The 16,903-nt window shown below is 45.0% G+C and overlaps 1 pseudogene across 1 annotated transcript; it reads left to right on the top strand.

Moving 5' to 3' along the window:
- Positions 1-5,461: 5,461 nt before the first annotated feature.
- On the top strand, positions 5,462-15,168 carry LOC310890476 (zinc finger CCCH domain-containing protein 11A-like; annotated as a pseudogene). The gene is made up of 12 exons: positions 5,462-5,515; positions 5,744-5,863; positions 6,646-6,769; positions 7,214-7,417; positions 7,944-8,063; positions 8,572-8,652; positions 9,069-9,179; positions 9,918-9,980; positions 10,239-10,334; positions 10,545-10,610; positions 11,124-11,467; positions 14,035-15,168. The product of its transcript is annotated as a zinc finger CCCH domain-containing protein 11A-like (transcript).
- The last annotated feature ends 1,735 nt before the right edge of the window (positions 15,169-16,903 follow it).

The raw sequence follows: 16,903 nt of genomic DNA, 5'->3' as shown, positions 1-16,903 counted from the left end.
TGTAAGGTAGCCGTCATCTGGCGCGCTGCTCCTGCGTTTCCCAAAGGAACTGCCTTCGGGATCTGACTAACTCTGGATGCACGCGGTTGTCACCTTAATTTCTCCGTTAGTTTGCTGAAAACAACCCGCTTGGGTGACCTTTGTGTTTGTTTCTTCAAACTTGGATCGAGGAGGTCTCTGTTTCCTTATGTTGATGTTCACGACGAAAGTGCAGAAGGGATGCTTACTGTTGCCCGGGTCAGTCCTGTTGCCAGGATGGGAATGTTTAGCCTACCGGCCCTCTGGTGCTGTTAGGCTGCACTCGGAGTGTGAGCTCTGGGCCTTATTTGGAAAAGACTGCGTTATTTGAGTGTACAAACCCGAGATATTCTGCGGATAGGTGATTCTCAAACCACGTCAGAACCACCGCTGTGACGTGTGCTGGAGTCGGACGCGCGTTTGACTGATCAGGCGGAGCAGGTGAATTGAATTTGTTGCTGGATGGCGAGGTGTTCTGGGGGAAGAGCTAGTCTAAGGAAAACTTCCTCTTACTGCCCCTTCCCATCTCAAATGGCCACTGCCTGGGGAAATTGCTTCTTTATGACATTAACTACAACGTTACAGTGAGGATGAGGAATCATCATTACTCCCATAGTTATTTGCTGCCAGGCCACAGCGTTGATTTCAGAGATTTAAAAAAAAAAACAACAGGAAAAAGAAAGGAAGTATGTATTCTTTCACATACTCTCTTTTCCCTGAGAGTAAATGTTGTAGCTTCAGCAGTACCCTTCCTCTGGAAACGATTCCCAGTGCCTGCTCAGACACTGGGGAGTAAAATGACAGAACAATGGAGGAGAGCCACCCGATATAAAGAAAGGAAAAAAGGGGTTATGGATGAAGGGAAAGCAACTACATAAAAAATTGGTGCTATCTAAAAATTGGTTAACGGTTTGGGACCTGCAGGTGCTGCCTACACGTGCGTGTGTTGCAGTCGTGCCTGTTGCCACTGCGCAAAATGGAGAGAGCTTCTTTGTCGAATGCAGCATGTTAAAGAATGCGCCATTGCCTGGAAGAAATGCACGGCCTTCCCTCGTGTGGGACTTCTTCCCCATTGATCTGTGGTTTACCTGAAGGTTTACCATAACCTACATAAGTTTCAAAAGCAAGCAAGCAACCAACCAAAAAACAACACCAACATTAAAGAGTGGCAAGGCAGATGCTCATCTGGGGACTCTGACTCATCGGTGACATCACCAAGCAAAGCATTGTGAGCGCTTCGGGTCGGGGCTGCTGTGGCGAGCCTCGCAGCCGGGAGGGAGAGCGGGTACGGTTCGCCTCTGGCGGGTCTGTGTCAGCCCTCTGCCCTGGTGGCTTCGTTAGCAGTGAGAGTTTGACTGCTGTGTTCCCAGCTTTCGCTTCTGCACCGACCGTGTGGCAGAGCCCGCAAGCTGCTTCCTCAGCTGGAAGAGGAAGAGGAGTGACCTCAACTGTGCCGAGGTAAAGCAGAACCGTTGAAAAGATTTGTCAAAGATGCGGCTGGTACCAGCGCAGCCGCTGCAGCTGCAGCAGGTCCTGGAGCATTGGAGAAGATAGAGAGGGGTTTCTTCGTGAAAAGAATGCTGTGAAAGTGTTTTCACGCCAGAAATTAGGAGAAGCGCCTCTGTTGTTTGGATATCCTCTATTGACCTGGCACACGGGCATTACAGCATACCTGGCACACTCTTTGTATTGTTTGTAAAAGAAAAAAAAAAAAAAGTGTTTTAGGGCAGGCCAAAAACCTGCCTTGGCACTTCCACATCGCAGCAGTGCTTGCAGGCCATGCATCCTGGATGCCAGGCAAGGATCTAAATCCAATGGTGCTGTTGGTAACGTGAAGTTCAGGAAGCACTTCTGGGTTTTTCTGCTCTTCCATGTGAATTTTTGCCCTGTGAAGGTGGTGTACTGAGCTCTTTTCTTACCAACAAATAGGTTTAAAAGCAGTTACAGCAAGGATGAGCTGTGTTAGCAGGAGGCTCTTCTGTGCTTTGACCATGGGAAGATGAATGGTTTACCTATGCACCGTTAAATATAATTTGACACCTAGCACACAACACTTGCAGCCTGTGGGGTGCTTTAACAAGCAGGTAAATCAGCGGAGACTGTTTTGCAGCAAGGCTGATGCTGGGTGATTAAAAAGCAGGGTCACAACAAGGAGAAAAAAAAAAAAAAAAAGCTTTGGAGATCTTTTTTAAAATGAGACTGCTTTTTATGGCATTTAGGGCTGTGAGGTATCCTTGGTTTTTGCTTTCTTCCCATTCCTTAGACCAGATCCATTCATATCCTGAACAGCGTTCTGGGTCTGTTCAGGAAAATGGAAGGCAACAAGCAAAATGATGAGCTCCTTGGGCATTCAAAAGAGCTCAGTCTGGGAAAGATTTCAAGTCCAACTTCCATGCTAAGGAGCACCAGTAATTTTTAGAAGTAGATGCAGAGGAATCTGCATGGCACTAAGTGTGTTTCTGAAGGTGCTAAAGGTCAGAAGTGACGATTCCTCTCAATACTAAAGAAGAGAAGGAAACCTTGCACTTAACTACTGTTTTTATTCCCTTTGTCAAGCAGTCAAAACCAACAACTAATACGGGAACCCAACTTTTCCCCTCTTTACTTTAGATTTGGGAAAATTCCCTGCCAAAATAATACTTCCTGGAAAATTCACTAGTGTTTGTGTGAGTAAAAGGTTCCAACCTTTTATTATTAATTTGTAAGAACTATTTCATCCGCTTTTGTCCAGAAGAGTCAGAAATAATTTGCACAGAAATGTGCAGCATTTTAATGAAAGGCTTCAGAATCACTCTAATTTGAACTTTATCTGGTCTGGTTGCAGGTTTTATGACATTTAGTGTCTTAAAAAAAAATCAAAATATCTGACTTCACATCAGAAAAAAAAAACCTACTTGTGGCTAAATAAAATCTGTTGCAGCTCTGGTCATTGAAAAATCATTGGCTGTTAAATTGGACCTAAGTCATCTTTTCTAACCTTTCATGATCTTGCAGCAATGGATGATGATGGATATATGGATTAGGGAACAGCACGTGATGGCAAACCTGTGGTATTTGCTACAGCGCAGAAAGAAAACAAATTGCTTCCAAAAAATCAAACTAATTCAAAATTCTTGGTATCATGCAGCCATGCCACTGGCAAAGTGAGCATTGCCCTGCCTCTCAAAGCTTGCTGTATCCTTGATCTGCTGTCTTCCTGCTGTTAATTGATTGCAACTCTACGTGTCTGATCAGGGCTACGAGTTGTTCTCGATATGGATACCATACGACATATACTGTGCACGCTTGTGTGTATAGATATGTTTATCCTGTATGCATGTACATATTTGATCTGGATAGGCTGGAGCGATGGGCTGAGGTCAACTGTATGAAGATCAACAAGGCCAAGTGCCGGGTCCTGCACCTGGGGCGCAACAACCCCAAGCAGAGCTACAGGCTGGGAGATGAGTGGCTGGAAAGCTGCCTGGCCGAGAAGGACCTGGGAGTGTTGGTTGACAGTCGGCTGAATATGAGCCAGCAGTGTGCCCAGGTGGCCAAGAAGGCCAACAGCATCCTGGCCTGTATAAGAAGCAGTGTGGCCAGCAGGTCTAGGGAAGTGATTGTCCCCCTGTACTCGGCTCTGGTGAGGCCGCACCTTGAGTACTGTGTTCAGTTTTGGGCCCCTCGCTACAGGAAGGACATGGACGTGCTCGAGCGAGTCCAGAGAAGGGCGACCAAGCTGGTGAGGGGTCTGGAGAACAAGTCTTACGAGGAGCGGCTGAGGGAGCTGGGCTTGTTCAGCCTGGAGAAGAGGAGGCTCAGGGGCGACCTTATCGCTCTCTACAGTTACCTTAAAGGAGGCTGTAAAGAGGTGGGGGTTGGTCTGTTCTCCTACGTGCCTGGTGACAGGACGAGGGGGAATGGGCGAAAGTTGCGACAGGGGAGTTTTAGGTTGGATGTTAGGAAGTACTTCTTTACCGAAAGGGTTATTAAGCATTGGAACGGGCTGCCCAGGGAGGTGGTGGAGTCACCATCCCTGGAGGTCTTTAAAAGACGTTTAGATGTAGAGCTTAGCGATATGGTTTAGTGGAGTACTTAGTGTTAGGTCGGAGGTTGGACTCGATGATCTTGAGGTCTCTTCCAACCTAGAAATCCGTGATACTGTGTGATACATATGTATGCATATTTGTGTGCTGGCCCCCAGATCACTCATGGTATAAAGCATTGGCCTCGAAGGCATACTCATCAAAATATTTGGTAGATCCTCCATTTTTTTCTAGTTCCCTCAAAATGAGAGAGTTTTTACGCGCTCTCTGTGTCAAAAAGGCAAAACTTCTGATTTCCACTGTCGCTCTCGCTAACTTTCTATCACTCACTCCTCGTGTGTGTGTCTAAACACATATGTGTGTATGCGTATGCACATTTGTGTATTTCTGTGCACTGGTGTGTTTTTTGCTGTACAGGTAATAAAGACGGGGAAAGGTTTTAGTGTTTTCTTAATAGGTGAAGAAATCTTGAAGACCAGAGATTGGAACATACTGAATTTTGAATTAAAAAAAAAAAAAAAAAAGTCAAATTTTCTGGCTGTGGAAGATGGAGCCTCATTTTTGCAGCCACTTTGAATCACGAGTTCATCTCTAAATGCACTGGGTTTTTTTGTTTTTGTTTTGTTTTGTGGTGTTTTTTTTTTTGGTTTTTATTTTTTGAAGAGCTAACTAACCCTGGCTGTCTCCAGTCTGAGAGAGTGTTCAGATGGACTTGCTTCCTCCATTAGTTATAAGCTGTTTAAAAGCACATCCTATGTTTGAATTGTGGATGAGAGGCTCCCTTGGCAAAGTGAGGAGGCAAATTCTTCCTACCCCTTTATCATTAATTCACGGATTCAGTGTTGGTTCGGCCTCCAGGAGAAGTTAACTGGAAGTCTTTGAAGATCGATAACTTTGCTGAGGTTGTCCAGGTAGGTGAACTCGAAGACCCACAGTGACTGGAACGTGCTATTTAATGCGTCATACTGCGTTCTGTAGAAGTTACTCGTAGCCATAGTTGATCATTGCCTTGCATGTATGATCAGGTGGTTTTTGAAGAAGTGACTCCCTTTTCAGGCTTCCGGATGTGCTCCAAGGCATATTATTGAGGACGTGGAAGAGAACACTTGCTGACAAAGCTCCTGGCAGCTTTACAGAACTTTAGTTTAATATTGTGTTAGTTCCCGTAACAGCTGATTTCAAGGCATTGCTCTCCTCAAGAGACTAATTTGATGAACAGAAGAAAGCTGGAAAAATGCTTGTTACTCATTATTTTTCACTTGTTGGTACTTTGTTTAGGGTTACTTTTAAAAAGAAGATTTCACTGATCACAAGCCAGTGGAAGACTTTCAGCCCAAGCAAGGGTGAAGACAGCTCTCTCCAAGAGCAGAGGAAGTCCCTGTGGAGAGAACCCGAGCTTGTTATCAGAACTTGTCGGCATGTCTAAACAAGGAGACGATTGCTACTTCTATTTCTATTCTACCTGTACCAAGGTATGGCTGGGTTTCTTTTGCTTTGCTTTGCTTTGTTTTTTTGTTGTTGTTTTTTTTTTTTTTTCATTTTTTTCAGGAAGGGGTAGAGTAGGAGGAGGAGGCACACTGGTCTTTGGTTAACGTGATAACCAGATAGATTCTGAATTCAATCGTAGCAACCTGAGGCAGTAGCATGGACGTTTTTGAGGCTGTACTATATTTTCCTTGTTGGTTTCCTTTTGGTTACAGGGAGACAACTGTTCCTTCCGCCACTGTGAAGCTGCTCTGGGGAACGAGACAGTCTGCACGCTGTGGCAGGAGGGTCGTTGTTTCAGGAATGTCTGCCGATTCAGACACATGGAAATCGATGTGAGTGCCTAAAGATGTGTTCTCAAAATAAATCAACAAAAGCATTTTTCAGTGCTGTAGGTGTGCTGATTGTGCTTTTGCAGGACAGAGTCCTTTGCTTTGGAATTACACTGGTTTCTGTTAGCAGGGGAGGGGGTGGGAGGAAGGAGAGGGAAATAAAATCAATGCCTTAGGTATGTCTTAGCAAGATTTTCTTTTATTAGACGCCGACAGTATTTTCTCAACAGATGCAGAATAACCGCTAACTAGACCGCTAAAAGCTGCTGGAGCAGGGGGGTAATAAACAGGCTGTACTAGCCTCCTGAGAGCAGGCTTGATAATGATCTATCAGGTCTCTTGTGTCCCGGAGTCCTTCAGATAATGCTGTTCTAGCTGCCTGGGCTAGGAAGCAGTGGGGAAAGTTAAAGGTGCAGAAGAACGAAGTCTCCGAGAAGTAGTTCTGGATAGAGTTAACGTAGGCAATTTAAGATGTTCTTTTTCCCTCTGAATAATCCTAGTATAATCCTGGGTGTATTAGTTTAACCCACCCTAAACTGATGTCTGAGAGTGCCTGTCTTCTCAAACTGAATGATGACAAGGCTAAACGTGCATAGTGGTTACAGCTTCTGCAAACTTTGTGAATATGCCCGGAAATACTATACTTCCGTGATAAACTGACCTTTGGAATGATGTTTCAGCACTGTATTGTGACAGCCCTATCGCTGTCGTGACCTGGAACTGTGCATCTCTTTGCAAACCTTAGGTGCATGTTATCACGAGCTTGTCTTTCTTTCTGTCTTCAGAAAAAGCGCGCTGAGATTCCCTGCTACTGGGAGAAGCAGCCAGTAGGCTGTCAGAAAGCCAACTGTGCTTTTCATCACGCAAAGGGACGTTACATCGATGGCGTCTTCTTACCACCAAGCAAGAGTGAGTTTAGGTCCTTTTTCTTTAAGTATTGAAGAATTAATTTTGCATATTACTTAGTGGGTGCCAATAGTGTAGGAGACATCAGGTAACCGTTCATTTGTGAGTGCAGGAAAAGGTCTGCAGTCCTAGGTGGTCAGCTAAACCGAGTGTACTGCTGCTGTACTGCTGGTATTTGTTTTCTGCTTTCATGCTCAGCTTCTCTCTGCTTTGTGTGATATTTGCCTTGCAGTTTGCTTTCTGTTGTTTCGTCTTCTGCTGGGTGGCAGGGAGATGTGTTGTTGTTTGAAGGCAAGTCATTGTTCACGGTGTAAACAGTGGCGGGATGGGCAAAAGGAGATGCTGCATTCATTGCCTGTGCAGGTTATCTGCCTTAGCTACCATCTTCGTGCATTGTGGTCAAAGTTTTAAACTGCCATATTACTGATGATCCTCCTCTTCCTCTAGCTACACTGCCAAGTCCGCCTGAGTCCGCGGACGATGATTTGAAAGTGGCTCAGATGTCACTGCAGCAAAACAAACTTTCTGTCCAGTCCAATCCCTCTCCATAGCTAAGGCGGGTGATGAAAGTGGAAAACTCGGAAAATGTCCCAAGCCCTACACACCCTCCAGTTGTAATCAATGCTGCAGATGATGATGAAGATGATGATGGTGAGCATGGTTTGGTTCCTGGAAGGAATTTGTGCTGTAAATGATTGTGTAAGTCTTTGGTTCTTGGAAGGAATTTGTGCTGTAAATGAATGTATAAATCACAGATGACCTGAGGTCTGACTAGCGATAGGGCAGGCAGTCCGCTCAGGTCACTGGTGGCTTTGTCTGGCAGTCAGTGGACAGAACCTGAAATGTTGGAGGAAAGCTTAGAACCACTCTTGGCTTTAGCTGGTCTGTTGTGTAAAGCTCTATGTGAAACTAGGAAGGAAATTCCTTTTTTTTTGTCTGAAGAGTAATATGTCGTGTAGTAGTTAAAGCTGCAGAGAGAATCTAGAGTCCTAGATGTTTTGTCCTAGGGTAGTCTACTTACGAGTTCATCAGGTCAGTGTAGCTGTATTAAAAAAAAAAAAAAAACAAAAAAAACCCAACTTTTTTATAGGAACCATGGACTGAAGTGTCATTGCATGAGCTACATAATCACGAACAATCTGGCCTATGCATAACTGAATAGATTTTTCCCCTTCAGACCAGCTTTCTGCGGAAGGAGAAGAAACTAAAACTCCCGTCCAGCAACCAGCTGAGGAAGGCCAAAATGGATTACAGATGATTTCCACTCGGAAAGCCAGTGCTACTACTGCTAAACAAGGTATTCCAGCACCTGTAGTAGGATAAATCGGCAGGATAACTTGACAATTAACTCAAAAGCAATGTGGCGTAAAAACACAACAGAATGTAGGGGTGCTGAATGGACTCGGTTATTTCCATGATCTCATTTCTCCCTGATACCATCATGTGCCCATTGGGTCAGAAAGTTGAACTGCTTTTCTTTCCTTTTGGAGAACAAAACAGGGTCACAGCATGGAGTTTAAATGGCTGCACGTGCAGCCTGGCAACCACTGTTGAAAGCCATATCTAACGATAGAGGGATCTAATATCACGTAAATGGATTAAAATTAAAACTACAGTTTTTACCCTGAAGGGTGAAAGGAGGGGCAAAATGCCATTGATTCTATGGTTGTTTCACTTGTGAGGAGTGTTGACAGGCTTTATTCTAAATACTTCTGAAAGTTCCTGAGCACTAAGAAGCCTGAGGATCTGTGGTCCTCAGTGAGTGCCTCTAAGCCTTAGTCTCATTAACTGTTTTCTGTTTTCAGAGGACGGTCTGAATTTTGGAATAAAAACACTTGAAGAAATCAAATTGCAGAAAATGAAGGAAAAAACTAAGAGACACGGTGGTGAGTTAATATTCCCTGCTTCCTTACCCGGTTCACCTTCATCCTGTGTGATGATTTTTCTTTCAAAAAAAAACTCTTCCAGTAATACCGGGTAGCTGGCTATGCTTTGGTGAATCCAACTATTTTGCCAAAGAAGTGAAATTTGATTGGCTTCAGAATGGCAGGTGATGGTGGCTGGGAGCTGCTTGAGGGATAGACTTCCATGTTTAGCTGGGGGCATCGAGCAACCTGATTCTCAGCCAGCTGGTATTCTAGATGGGAATTCCAAGGGCAACCAGAGGCAAACTAGTCACCTCTCTTATTTGCATGCTCTGGTCACTGTATGTTTGACAGTAATGAATAATTAAAGTTTTTTGTTCTTCGTGATAGTTTTTTCTGTTTGGTAAACTTCCTTATGTTTTGCTTGCTCTGAGCAGAAGGTCCTTCAAGATCTTCTCTTCCTCCCGTCGATTCTATGATTTTTCCTGCTCCGGAAAAGGAAAATGTCCGGACAGTGGTGAGAACTGTGACACTGTCTACAGAGGAAGGTAATAATTCATGCTTTTGTTTTGATTTCATTACTCCTAAACTGGAAGGTTAAGCAAGAAGGAAGGCAATTCACCCCTGTTAGCCTCCTGGTGCTGCCGCCTTCTGTTCAAAACATGCTTTTATGCTGAAAGTCCCTGGTTGTACTGGAAAGCTTTGGTGCTCAGGTTAAGTGCAGTAGCAGGAGAAAGAAAAAAATGTGTCAGTATGCAAATAGGGGGATAACTGAAAAACAGGAGAGTAACGAGAAGAAAGAGCTCTAGAGGACAGTGCTATGTAAGAAGCAATTTCTGAAGCTTTAAAGAGGCTGACAGTGGCACGTGTGGACAGTAGTGCGATAGGAGTCTGTGTATAAATTATATTGTTTAGAGTTGTGCAAATTCCTTTGAAAGGGAAAGAAGTGAAGAAGTACTTCTACTCATAGACATTCACCTTAGAAAGGAATATTTCTCAGCATTTGTACCTAATAATATTCTGCTTGCTTATGCAGCTCTGTTCTGCACAAAGTATAGCTGTCAAGCAGACTCAGATTCATTCTCGACTACATTCAGCTGGAATTTGAGGCAAACACTGAGACTATGGATACTTTTTCTAAGTTAATTATAGTTGAAATATGAGTTTGTGTGGTTTAGCTGTCAAAACAGTACCTTGCTGGGTTTTTTTTGGACATGGGCTAACAGTATACTATTTCTATTGGCTACTGGTTTCTATGAAATAGAAAAATTTTACTTTTGTTTTAGGGGAGGAACCTGTGGTTCGACTAGATCTTGCTGAGAAACAAGGAAAACGGAAAGCCTCCGTGGGTAAGAACTTTTTATGAGCTGTTATTTAGGTGCCGCCTTCTCTATATGACTGCATTGAAGAGTATTTTTGACGTATGAGAGGAAAATGCGTTGCAGTGGAGATCTGTGTTGACTGCAGAAATGGCAAAAAAACCATTTAGCAGCTGAAAGGCAATTTTATGAAAATATGCTTGAAAAATAGAAGCTTGTGGTTGACTGTTCTCAAATCTTCCTGCAAAGAAATGTTCTTAAAATATTCCTTGTTTTCTCTGTCTGAAGCTGATGTAAGCGCCCTTCCGGTGAAGCGCAGCCTTGCTGAAAGGCTGGGGAAGAAGGTGGAGGTTCCGGGAAATGCTGACAAAGCACCAAAGAGAGGTACAGCTACTAAACAGGCATCTGGATGTGATTCACGGGTTTTGTAGTTAGGCTTTCTGTTTGTCCTTTTCCTGCGATGTTTCTTTTTGCATGTTGGCTGAGGTCTTAATCACCGGGATTCAAAGTTACCTTTCCTGCCTTGTTTTTGAATGTGAACACAAAGTTGACGTTTATGCAGCCTCCCTAATTTGGTCTTTTTCTGTTTTGCAGTTCAAGTTCCCAAGTCTGTGAAGGAGAGGCTAGGATTACCTTCTCAACGGACTAGTACTGCGAAAGGTAACAACTGGCTATTAAATATACTTTCTCCTTCTTCCTTTCCGTGAACTTAGACCGTTTTCATACAGCCCTAAAAAGGAATTCAAATGAAAACAAAGAACTGATTCCTCTTGCTCGAGTGCTGAAGCTCTTCTGACAGCCACTATCAGAAATCTGGCTCTAGGTGTGTGTTTATTTTCCGCTTGTGCCTTGTCAAGGTTTTAAGCTGCTTCTGTGAACCATCATATACAATTAGAATAGAGCCACTGCCAGGAGCAGGAATTTGAAATGCAGTCTGAAAAAGTAATCAAGTAAACTAGCATTTCTGTGTAGCAACTCTCTCTGGATAGGGCTGGTCTTCAAAATACAACAAGTGGCTCAGAGGAGGAGGAGAATGTTAGGCTATTGTCCTAAGATGCGTTATTGGGAACACTCAGGCTTAGTTTTCCTTAGTACTGTGACAAATTTTGGAGACTTAAACTATTGTTGGACTCTCTTTAAATGTTGGCGCTTCTCATTTCTTGATGATGACAGGGAAGGCTGCTAAGCCAAAGGGAGAGGTCCATGTGAAAACACTGGAGGAAATCCGTCGTGAGAGAGCTCTTCAGAGACGAGAATGTCAAGCCAAAGCCCAGGCTGAATGGCATGGTAAAACCAAAGATCCCAGCGCAGGGGCAAAAATTGAGGGTGAGCCCAAGAAGCAGAGCGTGCTCACTCTTTCCGGGCCCAGCAAAGTGCAGTCGAAGGAGCCGGCAGGTAAAGCCAAGCCAGAAGGAGAAGTGCGTGTTAAAACCCTGGAAGAAATAAAGCGCGAGAAAGCTCTGCGGATGCAGCAGAGTGGAGAAAATGTGCCAGCTCCCCCAGCACAACCTGGACCTGCCCCAGCCGGGCAGAAATCGTTATGGAACACAAAGCTATCAGGTAATAAGATGCTTTAATACCTGCCCCGGTGAGGTGCTTCCCATATTGAGCAAGTTCCGTTTGCTCAGGATCTGCTTTGCTTTTTCCTTCAATGCAGAGGATAAAAGAGTTTAAGGCTGCAAAGTTCAAAGGCAAAGAAGGGCCAGAACATGCAACCATGTCTGTTTTCGTTAATTACGTGATGGTATTCTGTATTTCCCACTAGAAAATTAACACATTGAGGGGCTTTTTAGTCTAATTTTGGTATTCCGTTTTTTTCTGCCATCTGTTTATGGTATGAAGTCCTCCCTGCGTTGAGTTCAAGTTCACCTTCCTCTTTGGCATGTGTTGCTTAACTTGACACGTGTATGTGTTTGTAAAGCATGCTTCAGCGTCTTAATGTGGGGGGCCAGTTTCTGTCAAAAATGACAGAGGATCAAAGGCCTCGTTGTTAAGATTATATCAACTTTGTAAAATGAGATTGTGTGAGGGAGATAAGGAGGGCTTAAAGGCTGCATGCACTGCACATTGTAGCCTTTCTCTCTGTCTCATGGGACACGAGGAAATAAACACACAAAGAAAACAAGTACTGAGCTTTCTTTCGTTTCTTCTCCTGCCAGCCAGATGTTAGGTCAGGAATGGGAGACTAGAATATGACTCTACAAATTTGGATTTTGTAGAACAACTTAATAGATTTTGTGGGACATCACTGCAGGGGAGAGGAAGCTGGTACAACAGTTGCATACACTCTCTTGTCTTACTATACCTGCTGCTTTTCCTTTCCTAGAGGGAGCAAGACTTTAAATACAAAAGCTGTCAACATTTGTGAATCTTACTAGACTTCATACAACGTCTTAGAGTATTGCTTGCACTTGGGATCGCTCTGTGTCTGAGTTTCCCTCGTCCTGGATTATGATTTACTGTAGCTATTCAGTTCCTTTGTTCCTTTGTATGGATTGTTGGTAGACGGAGTTTACTATGTGGAAGATATTGCTGAGAATCCAGGCAATGGCAGTGTAATTCTGCTGGCCAAATACAGTTAACTGTGTAGACGGGCCGTGGAAATGAGGAAGAGAACGTGGATTTTTCATGAGGCAGAGCAAGACTGTATCAGTTCTCTCTTCCTTTTACTCTAGCCAACTTTAACATGTTTGCGAAGCCTTGGGATGGGAAAGTCGCTTCCCCCAAGAAGAAGGCACTGAAACGTAAGGCACCTGGCAGTTTTCCCTCTGCTGTAGCAGCTGTGAAGCCACGGACTGCCTCTGACGCTGACACAATGGGACCTCCAGCCAAAAAAGCAGCTATGGTAAGGACAGGGGCTAATGCAGAAATGGATCCCTTGTAAAATTTACACCCTCCTCTAGGAGAAAAGATGGAAAACTCAAAAGTTCTACAGGCTTTCTGTTTCCTTTTAAATCCAGTAGCTGCCTACAGAATTCTTGTAGTACCCTTCCATATTTATTAGATTAATGGCACTATTTACTTAGTCCTCTGTGATTCTGTGATTTCTCTGGTGTGGAGGATTTTGTCCATTAATGCTGTGTTCTTAAAAGACACAAGATCATTAGTAACCTCCAAGTGAATATTAACTTTCTTCAGGAGCACCTTGGTTTTGTATTTTGGCTAAGGCTCCGCAATGCCAGAGGAGAAGCAGCATGGAGGAAAAAGCTAGTAAGGAATCTTTTACCCATGAGTCCTAAATGCTGTTTTGCTGCTTTCTAGGCTGTTCCAGCCACGCTGGAGCACGTCCCAGCCACCAGACTTGAAGAAAATCCCCAAAACAGGTGATGACCACAACTTGTTCTTTTTCTCAATCGGTGTATATCCCCAGTGAAACATAAGTTCTGTCACACGTGGGGAAAAAAGGAGGGTTCTGAGATAATTAAAGCCCAAATCCATCAGAGGAATAAGTCACGTGAAATGACTTTCTAGCAGCTAGCAGGAATGCTTAATTAGACTTACTTTCTTTAAATGCTGCAAGTCGGTACAGCTTTCCAGTGACTTCTTGCTCTGTCTGAATACCTAAATGAGGATGAGGTGAAGTTCTCCTACTTCCTCGTGAGGTGATAAATGATGAGTAGTGTCCTCTGCCTTTTGGTCCTCAAGAATGCCACCCGAACAAACATACAAGGTGACAAGAGTGCAGGGAGAGCAGAGGTGAAGTCCAGAGAGAAGTGATGGCTGCAGATCAGCTTCCTGTAGTGGGGAGCAAACTCTGCTGAGTGTGCCGTGGGAAAAATGACTAACTTAGCAAACAGATATTTGCAGATGGAGACTTCTTAACATTTTTACAGGAAAATTAAGCAAGGTGGCAAAGTGCCTCTTGCTACAACAATTGAACCATCTTTGCTAGACTCCAGGTGCTCTGGCTTCACAGAGAAACCCCCAAACTGAAAAATGTACCTGCTAATATATTGGGCTCTAAATGTCGCCCTGGGTTAATTGAATAACAATCCCTGGGTAAGATTGAAGTGCAGGAGGGGTTGGCTACGGTTTTAAGAGCCGGTTTGCAGAAAAGGGATTTCCCGTTAAGAAATGGCATATACTGATTGTTCTCTTCCTTGCTCTGCCAAGACCTGAAGCACATCTTGGAAGCCAGGCAGAATCTGTGGAGCCAATGGAGTTCTCAAGCTCGACTTCAGCTTCTTCCCAGCTAGAAGAAGCAAGGACACGCCGGCTGAGTTCCACAGGCAACGCGCCCGTATCTGTAGACGAGGATTTAGAGACGCTACTTTGGGAACTCTCAGACGGCATACTGGAAGCCGAGCTCGACTTGGACCCAGGGAAGGATGAGGATGACCTCCTCCTTGAGCTTTCCAAGATGATTGATGATTGAACTGCATAGTCCTATGGTATATTAAAAAAAAAAAAAAAAAAAAAAAAAAAAAACAACTCTTCTTCTTGTTGGATACCCCGAGGTGATCCTTTTTCTAACTGAGGCTTTGCAATGAGACTTAAAGCACAGTTGGAACTGGTAGAAATTGGCAGGATCTGCACTCAGTTGTCCTAAGTTTCCCTGCTGGTCAGAGTTAAGGTCTTGTGCATGGTTCCGTAACTATAGGTGGCTACCTTTGATATCAAGAGGACAAAGCACTTGTTTCTTTTGGCACAGAAAGATGTCCATCGGCACGCTGTGGTGGCTGTGAATTGACGTAGTGATGGAGCGATGCTCTGAAGGCTTAAACGGAAAGCTTCTTCCTTCCGCCCCCCCTTGGCACAGCTCGATGTTGGGCACATTGTGAAGCCTGGGTGTTCTGATTTCTCGGACAGTTGATACCCAAATCCCGGAGTTACTATGTCAACTCTTGACTTTTATTTGTGTATGCCATTGTTTTGACTGTAATCTTTTCAGATGATGAAGCTGTAGGGGCGGGAGGGAGCAGAATAATTATTCTAGCGTTGTGGACCAAACATGCTGCCAGGAGTGGTGGTGGTGGGGTCAGCCCACCCGGCCTTACTTTCAATTATCAGGGATGATAAAATGGTGTGAAAAGCAGCAGCTCTGCGATACGGCTACGCTACCCCCACTCCCTTCTCTTGTGCTGTACCAAAGTTCCCCCAAGCTTTGGTTGGTGCTTTTTGCTGGTGACAGTAGGACTCCAGGGCGAGTAGTCGGGACTCTCCTGCAGTAACTGGGTCAATTAAGGGTTGGTTTAAGTGCCTCCTGGTTTTTAAAATTGCTCCCCTGAGCTGCTGGCTCTGCTGCCTGCTACAGCAAATGTTCGGGTGCCATCAGCGTCGCACTTGGGCGTGGGCACTGACTCTGCGGAGGAGAGCTGAGGCTCGCGTGTATTGTGTACCCTGCCGCCAGTGATCGTTTTCCCCTAGCAGATCTATTTTGAATTATTTCCCTAAATTTTAGAGGAACTTTAGGCTCTTTGTGCTATGATTTGTGAAGCTGTAGGGGCCCTCAGGCATTTGCTGCTGGCAGAGAAAAACCGCTTGTCGAATTTGTTGTAAATACTTTCTGTTTGGACAACAACGCCTGTGTGTGTGTGTGTGTGTGTGTGTGTGTACGTGCGTGCTTTGATGACCCCCTGCGACGCCCCAGCTCCGCGAGGGAAGCTTTGAAGCGGCTCTGGGAAAACCTCTGCGGAAGAAACTGCTGCTGGCGACTTGCGGAAAAGGGACTCCACAATCAGTGAGATTGTAAAGTAGGTATGTTTATTCAGCGCTGGGCAGCACGGGAGGTCGTGGGCATGAAGATTGATGACTCTTCCTCGTCACCGCTAGTTGACCTCTTGTCTTTGCACAGACTCAGTTGCTCCTTGGCTCTTGTCCACCTGCAGGACCAGTTTCTCCCAGTTTCTTAAGATAGGCTCGCTCTCTTATTAGGAGACTGACCTTGGTAAGGGGCCCAAGGCTTCTTGCTTTAGTTAATTGGAACAATGCACCATAGTTAGCAAAGACACTAAGTAGCATCCTAGTTTAATGCCGTCAGCGCTCTATCTCTACTTGATAAGATTCTCCTAACTCCCTCTCTCACTGGAGCCCACGCAGCCCTCCGTCCTGCCGAAGGACTTCACGGGGACTTCTGCCGGCTCCGGGTGCCCGCACACAGACAGAAATGGCTTTGAGAGAAAACAATCAGGAGGAGGAGAGCTCAGAGACTGCGGCCGGCTTCGGCCACCTTCCCCTCGCTTTCCCTCTCCGTGTTCAAACCGAGCACTGTTCTGCCGTCAACCTTCGCTGCCTCTGCCCGCGGCGCTGGGCTTTCGCGTGTGCCATTGCTCCTCTACATATTTTATCCTTCCTTTTGTAAGGAATGGTCCAGCAATTCGTGTCACTAAGGGATTTGAAGGGTTAACATCGAGGCCCGGGTCTAGGTGATAAGAGAACAAAGGGGTTTTTAGGGAAAAGTGCTGACTACTGCAGGGGATGTTGCTAGAGTTTCTGAAATCCGGCGCAGAGGCTCCCAAACGAGGAGGAAGGGGGAGATGAAGGACAATTGAAGGACAAAAGCCTGGGAGGAAGACAACCAGCATTCAGCCCGAGCAAGCCCCGAGAGACCACCAGAGACTGATACGCAGGCGCCCCTGGGAGGGGTTTCGGATTCCGGAAACCAATTCTAATAACCCTGCCTCTTCTCGAAGTAGTAATGAATATGTATTAGCCTGGGAGCATCAAAACCAGCCGCCTTACGTAACAGGTGTGCGTCCTGGGGGAGCAGAGACTCCCGGCGCACCCAGCGCTGCTTGCTTGCCTCTATTCGTTTAATAAATTGTAAACTTTGATTGTAATCCTATTTGGATTTATAACAGCCATTTATAACACTTTTTATATTTGTATTTTATTTAAGGCTGTCTTGCCCCCCTCCCCCCCCCAGCCTCGCTGCTCACCAATAAAGCTGGCGCAGGGACTCCTGCCTGCGACCATAGAGACGCGGTCCTCCCGGCCTGCTAGAGCGGCCCCCC

This window comes from Anser anser (genome assembly GCF_964211835.1).
Source record: "Anser anser genome assembly, contig: HAP1_SCAFFOLD_73, whole genome shotgun sequence".
NCBI lineage: Eukaryota > Metazoa > Chordata > Aves > Anseriformes > Anatidae > Anser > Anser anser.
This window is presented reverse-complemented; position numbering and strand designations above follow the sequence as displayed.